Source organism: Eurosta solidaginis, chromosome X (genome assembly GCF_040869045.1).
Source record: "Eurosta solidaginis isolate ZX-2024a chromosome X, ASM4086904v1, whole genome shotgun sequence".
Lineage (NCBI taxonomy): Eukaryota > Metazoa > Arthropoda > Insecta > Diptera > Tephritidae > Eurosta > Eurosta solidaginis.
Window position 1 is genome coordinate 119,272,248 of NC_090324.1, and position 7,686 is coordinate 119,279,933.

The following is a 7,686-nucleotide window of genomic DNA, read 5'->3' on the forward strand; positions in this document are numbered from 1 at the left end:
TTTTTTTTTTATTCACTAGAAAGCTGATTCTGGTTGTGTTTTTATGCACCACATTGTTAAAGTAAAAAAAAGCAAAAGTCTCATTTGTCGAAAAAAAAGAAAAAAAAGTAAAGTTGTTCGGGTCCTAAGACTCTAGTTTGTTGGATCCCGCGGATCCGCTTTGTGATCCCATGGGGTCGCGCGCAATGTGTTCACGGCGTAAGGAAAGACACAAGCAAATGTCATCGAGTGGCAACCTTGATTCGTTCATTCAAAAATGTCATTCATTAATGGAAATGAGTATACCGACATTTTTGAATGAATTTTCTTTATGAAGAAAAAATGTGCTGGGTAAGTATACTAGTATCGTTCCCTTTTTATACTTTATGAATTTTCCTAATTTTGTATTCTTTTATTTCATTTCAGGTTCACAGCTACAAATTGGGTGGTTCGCTGGCAAAATGCAAGCGATCCAAAGTTAATTGTACGTGATTCGTGTGTTAAAAGGCTACGTGAAATCCGGGCAGTAGTTGAATTGTAGTAAAAATGTTAAATTTAAAAGATAGTTCTCTTATGGTAAAAGATAAATCAAAAAAGCACAGATCTAAATCATCCTCGCTTTATGCAGATGTACATGGTCCGAAAACTAGCTTCATTTCAATACCGAATACCATTAAGCTAAGTATGTTGAACAGTGGTTTGCTTTCTTTGAAAAAATAAGACTTGAGGCCAGGAATGAAAGTAACTCATTATCTAAAATCATACCGCATGTTCCTATATGCACAGCACATTTTTTTTAAAGTTGTGTGATTTACGCCGCAAATTCCCTGTCCTCTATAAGCTAGAGTTCCAAACCGCTGCTAGAGTTGAGACGAATTTGTGCAGACACGCTCTAAGAAAAACCAATCTAGAAAAAAAACCAAAATTCTAAATGCATTCCCTATGACTATAACCGCGTCTCAAAAAGGCGGCTGGCGTTCCAGATTCAGATTATATCAATGCATCGTATGTGGATAGTCTTCTCAAGCCAAACGCTTATGTAGTTTCACAAGGTCCGGTAGAAGAAACTGTAAATTCATTTTGGCAAATGGTATGGCAAGAAAATATTAGTGCTATAATAATGCTCACTAAAACGTTTGACTTCGCTAAAGTTATGCGTGTACACTACTGGCCCCCAAACATGGAAAGACACGAAACGTATGGAGATATTCACATAAATATAGTACGGGAAGAACAATTGGCTAATTTCCACATCAGAACATTTCATTTATATAAAATTAATAAAGATGGTATAGTTTTTGATGAGCGTATGTTATTACAATTTCATTACACAAAGTGGTACTCACACTCCTGCCCTTTTTCAAATGCACTTCTGGAGTTTCGTCGGCGAGTGCGTCTAGTTGTTGGTAACATAATAAAGAGTGATGATATTAAAGGGCCAATGCTGGTGCATTGCAGTGACGGAGGAGGTAGATCCGCGGTTTATTTGTCATTGATGCCAATCTCGAATTGGCTGAAGAGGAGGAATGTTTTAATGTGTTCGGATATTTGAAAAAGTTGCGGCAATCTTGAAAAGGCCTTGTAGAAAACGTTGACCGATGCAAATTTATATATGATACACTTGAAGAACATGTGTTATGTGGAAAAAATTGGTTTCCCGTATCTGAACTTTTAGACAGACTCAAAGTCAAGGCTCGTCGTAACGACGTTACAAAGGTGAACAATTAACAACAGCGGGTCTGTTGGTGGGGCCAATTTGCAGAACGATACAAAAGTGATCGTAGCATCTACGTCCAACAGTGAGAATCAGAAATTAAAAACTATCTTTCCAGCAGGTACCGCCAACTCGCGATCAACTTTAGTGACTTCACCATCAGGCACTCCCGCCCAAGCCACCTACTATCCGATGTATCATAATGGATTCCAATTGAGTATTCCACCAAATACAGTGCCGCCGCCGTTTACACCTGTGCATTTTACCAATACAACCCATTCTGGTACATCGCCGTCGACAGGGCAAGTAGTACAATCTGTTGGAGGTGCATATAATTTGCTTACGAATACATCAATGTCTGCTGCAGTGGCAGCTGTTGCTTCACCGGCAACTCAACAACAAGTCATACAGGATTTTCCAAAACCGGTCCGCGGTCGCCCTAGAAAAATAATATTTTCGCGCACTGGTACGGGGAACACAACAACAACAGTCCCTAGTACTAGCAATGAGGTAGACTCGAAAGGCGGCATTTATCTGTTGCCTACAACAGTGACCTCTGAATCAACAGAGGATGCTTTACGGCAACAAAAAGTAAGCGCATTGCATCATCAACAACAATCACTCGTCAATACGCATTATTTTTTTTTTACTTATTTTAGGAAGAGCGCATAGAAATTCCTGTAATTTTCTTAAAAAAAATTCACACGACATTTACGATTTGCTACGAAATAACATTCAAAACGAGACAACTTCATAGATTCAACAAAAAGTTTAATAAAAGGAGTGAGGCGATAGAGACAGCGCTGCAAGGGATGAAGATCAAAGTTCGAATTAGGCGTAGTGAAAATATGGTTAATGAAGAATAAAGGAAAAGGTAAGTCTGTAAAGGCCGTGTCTTGCCTATATTCGAAGATGTATTTGGTGTGTTTAGTTTAATGACTGATACAATTGTTGAAGCACAAGAGCTGTTGCAAGTGCGTCCGGTCTTTAAGAAACAACAAGAAAACTTTGATCGCATATTAAAATGTGTAGCGCATTTGATATTTTTATTAAATAGTACAGCAACAACGCATGAACAGAAAAAATTGGTATTTTGTTCTGTGCGAGATTTAGTACGCGCGAATGTGCGTAGTGCTTTCACTTGCGATACATTGTTACATTTATTGTGACAGCTGAATGCTCATCAACACATGAAGACCGTCAATTAGTACACACAATACTTCCAATTAATGTCGATACGCTATTTCGCATGTTTTTTTTTTCAAAATTGAAATTCTTGTTGGAATTTCATGCAGCGCGTAAAACTGAAAATATGTCTTTCAACGATTGGTTAACCAATAATGAAGGCAAGAAGATACGTACTATTAATTTAACTATGCAATTATTGGCTTCCGTGGGACCCAAAGTGTCTAAGGTTACTGAAAACCAAGAGGTGCGTGAAACGGGTGAATTGTATTCCATAGATGTAACTAGTGTTAATGCTGGCATTCCATATGCCGATAGTTTCAATGTCTTAATGCACTATTGCCTTGTAAGAACTGTTGATGATCGTACAATGCTGTCAGTGCACGCTCAAGTCAAATGTAGAAAGTCAATATGGCCTGGTTTAGAAGAATACTGAATACTATTTTCTGACGTTGGGATTGCGTTAGGTAGGGAAAACGTTGCGTCAGTTTGCTACTTCCCCCCACCAGTGGTAAGAGGTGGCAGATACTGCGTGATGTATTTGGTTTTGTTAGTTAAGGCCTCGCTCAAGTCTGACACTTCCCCCCACCAGTGGTAAGTGGTATCAGATACTGTTCGAGGTAAGGGGAGTATCCACCCGGTGGGATGCCCTCCAGCTTTCAACGACCTTTTGTAAGTCTGGCACTTCCCCCCACCAGTGGTAAGGGGTGCCGGATACTGCTCAAGGTTAGGGAATCTTTTCCCACTTCCAAAAATTTTTTTTTTTTGACTTATGTGAAATTACGAAACGATTCCTTTTTTGATTGGGGTTTTTGAAATTCCCATTCGTAATCCAGTAAGCGGGAAGAATCTAGTAGTCTAGTAGTAGTGATAATGGTTTTGCAAGTGCCAATATGTTGTGGGGGAAATGATTCGGTTTCTACTGAATATCTCGTGATTGATAAGGTCATGTTGGGTTGGTCACTCTTTCAGAAATTGTTTAGAAAATGCACTATGTTGCCAATTCGTCTTAGAACTTTAGATTCCTACCTTGACTTTAACAGAAGAGTCAAGCTTTTGTGCTGTCCTGCTACACAGGGAGTATTCACCCTTTTAATCTGAAATTTCGGAAAGTTCTTGTCCGTCAAGTATTCATGGAAGCGTTCGAGAGGTTAGTGTTCCGGCTCGAGAATGTGCAAACCCACATGACTCTTTATCGATTCACAAAACATTGACCAGAAAATTAAGACTCTCTTCCTAAACCTGTTGGCATTTATAAGTTTATTATTATTATCATATTTTGTAAAGGGATATGAATACATATTTAAATATGGCTGTCCCTATTCCTTGGACAAAAACTTTTGTTGGCCTCATGCCTTTGGCTGAGTGCATCTGCTTTCTGGGGCAGACCGTGGGTCTGTATTAGGGTTCTGGTATCCTCGCTGGGGGAAGCGAGTGACTGTGGGAAATTTAAAATATACAAAAGGCCGAAAGCCCTTAGATTCTGTGGCAGATCGGTTCGCCCTTCTGCGGTAGGCTTTTATGATGTCCTCGTTATGGTATAACGAGTGAATGGGGTGGTTTCTGGTGTCCTCGCTCGGGGCGAGCGAGTGAATTTGGGGATTTTCTTGTTCAGGGGGAAATATAATTTTGGCCGGGGGGTTGGTTTGAAAATTGTAAATAAAATAGGGCGAAGGCCTTTATGTTCTTTGGCAGATAGCGGGTCTGCTTTAGGGCTTCCGGTTGGCCTCGTTCCGGGTGAATGAGGGCTGGGGTTGATTTTTGGAAAATGTAAAGACGAGGTTGATTTTTTTGATTTTTTTTGAAAGGAGGTATGAATCGGAACGGAAGGATTGTTAAGAGGAACTCGTGGTCCTCTCACAAACGATCTCCGTAGGAAGAAGGATCAGTTTGACCAAAGGTCGTCTGACTTGACCCTTCTCGGTTATGAGGTCGACTACACGTACTCGGTTATCTTCGCCGGGGTGTACGTTGACGACTCTACCTAACCTCCATTCGTTGGGAGATAAATTGTCCTCTTTGAGGACAGCGAGATCTCCCACTTTTATATTTTCCTTGGGATGCTTCCACTTCACTCGTTTTTGGAGTTCGGATAAATATTCGGTTTTCCATCGCCGGCAGAAGGTTTGATAGAGGGCCTTGAGCTTCTGCCATCTATTTAGCATGGAGGCAGGGCTTTCGTTCGCATCCGGTTCTGGCGGCGCCAGAAGATGGCTGCCCGTGAGAAAATGTCCTGGGGTTAGTGGCTCCAGGTCCGTTGGGTCATTGGACGCCGGGCTGAGAGGCCGTGAATTTAGGCATGCCTCGATCCGGCACAAAAGGGTTTGGAACTCCTCCATGGTATATTTATGGAGAGAAGCGACCTTTTTGAAGTGGCTTTTGAAGCTCTTCACTCCCGCTTCCCACAGGCCGCCCATATGCGGAGCGCCGGCGGGAATAAAATGCCAAGTTAATGCTTGATGGCTATACTTGGAGACTGTTTTGTCTCGGCTTTCTGCCATGAAGGCTTTGAATTCCGATCTTAGAGATCGGGAAGCTCCGACAAAGTTCGTACCATTGTCGGAGTAGATGTTTTTTGGACATCCTCTTCTCGCGATAAAACGCGAAAAGGCTGCGAGGAAGCATGGGGTGCTCAGGTCACTAGTGGCCTCTAGGTGGATGGCCTTAGTGGAGAAAAAAACAAATAGGCATACGTAGCCTTTGGACAGTCGACATGCCCTACCGCGGTAGCTTTTTATGTCGAAAGGCCCCGCGAAATCTACCCCGGTATTGGTGAACGCGCGAGTAAAAGTAGTACGTTCGCAGGGAAGGGTACCCATAAGTTGGGACTGCGCCTGCTTCCTGTGAATAATGCAGGTTTTGCAATTGTGGATGATGGCTCTGATCATTGTCTTGACCTTCGGAATCCAATACTGGGTTCGAATAAGGCGGAGCATAAGTTGGTTCTCGCCATGAAGGGAATCATGATGAATCATCATGACTGCAATGCGAGACAGCCTGCAATTGTAAGGCAAGATGATCGGATGACGTTCGTTGTACGACATGTCTTTTGAGGCCCCTAGACGCCCCCCTGTTCTGATAATATCATCCTTGTCGATGTATGGGTTGAGTGACAGGATTTCACTTTTCCGATCAATAGGTTCCCTATTTTTTAATTGCAAGTAGTCTGTACCGTAGGATATTTTCTGACATACTTTTATTAGTGCTTGAGTCGTTGCCTTAATCTCATCGGCTGAGATTGTGCTCGACTTTTCGTGGCATACCGTTTTTGTTTTAGGATGCGTTCTTTTTATAAATCTCCTAACGTAGGATAGGACTCTTAGAGCTCGTAGCAAGTCTGAAAAACGATCGAGTATATCTTCTTGTTCAGCCTGTGTGACGGCATACGACTGTGCTTTCACTTTCTTCTCCTCATATGATGTATGGTAGTCCGTTTCCTGTACTGGCCATTGGATCTTGTCCTCTTGTAACCAAGATGGTCCCTGCCACCACAACGAGTTGTTGACTAATTCACCCGATGGTAGGCCTCTGCTTCCTAAATCCGCTGGATTTGATTCTGAATCCACATGTAGCCAGTCCTTGCTTCCGACCATGTCGATGATCTTCGTGATGCGGTGTGCGACGAAGGTTGACCAGGAACAAGGCGTTTTCCGTAGCCATGCGAGGACAATGCTGGAATCAGTCCATAGATGAATGGTGATGGGTCCTAATTTGACGCTCCTACAGATTGAGTCAATCATCTCTGCGAGCAATACTGCACCGCAAAGTTCCACACGTGGGAGGGAGATTGTCTTCACTGGTGCGACTCTGGTTTTTGCCATAAGTAGGTGTGTATAAACATTATTCTCCTTTTTGACGCGCATGTACACGGCTGCTGCATATGCTTTCTCCGACGCGTCACAGAAGCCGTGGATGAGAATTGTACCCAACGTGGTATTCGAATCCTATCTATTTCCTGGTAATCTTGGGTGAAGGTTTTCCACCGCTGTAATGTCGTTGGTGAGACTGGCTCACCCCACCCTGTATCTTCTAACCAAATGTTTTGCATAATTATTTTTGCCACTATGACCATTGGGGCAAGCCACCCTAACGGGTCAAAGAGTTTGGCAATAACTGACAGGATCTCTCTTTTTGTTGGCATGTTAGGGTTGTCTAGTGATCCCGCTTTGAAATAAAATAAGTCAGCATGTGCGTTCCACCTTATACCTAATGCTTTCACTGTGCTGGTGTCTTCAAAGGCTAAGAAGTCCTCGCTGAGCAGATCCTATTTCGGGATGTCTTTGAGAACCTCCTCCGAGTTTGATGTCCACTTTCGTAATGGGAACCCTGCCGAATGTAAAACCTGTCGAATTTCGTCTCTTGCCATAATGGTGGAGGTGAGGTTGTGTCCTCCTGCGAGGATGTCATCTACATACATACATTCCCGGAGTATGTTTGATGCTGTGGGATGGGAACTTTGTACATCGTCAGCCAACGGTAACAGAGTTCTTATAGCAAGATAAGGGGCACAATTAACTCCGAAAGTTACCGTTTTAAATTCGTAGAGTCCTATTGGTTCGTTCATGTCTTTTCGAAAAATAATTCGTTGAAATTTGGTATGATTATCGTTCATCCAAATCTGCCTATATATTTTCTCTATATCACTGTTGAAGACGTACCGATAAAGTCTCCAACGAATGATGAGAGTCGGGGGATCTGCTTGGAGTACCGGGCCTGGGAGCAAAACGTCGTTCAGACTTGTACCATTAGCAGTCGGACTTGAAGCATTGAAAACGACCCGGACTTTAGTAGTTGTGCTTTCCGCCTTT

The 7,686-nt window shown here is 42.5% G+C and overlaps 1 pseudogene; it reads left to right on the forward strand.

Annotated features, from left to right (window-relative positions):
• The first annotated feature begins 525 nt into the window (after positions 1 to 525).
• LOC137235102 (uncharacterized) lies at positions 526 to 2,559 on the forward strand (annotated as a pseudogene).
• The last annotated feature ends 5,127 nt before the right edge of the window (positions 2,560 to 7,686 follow it).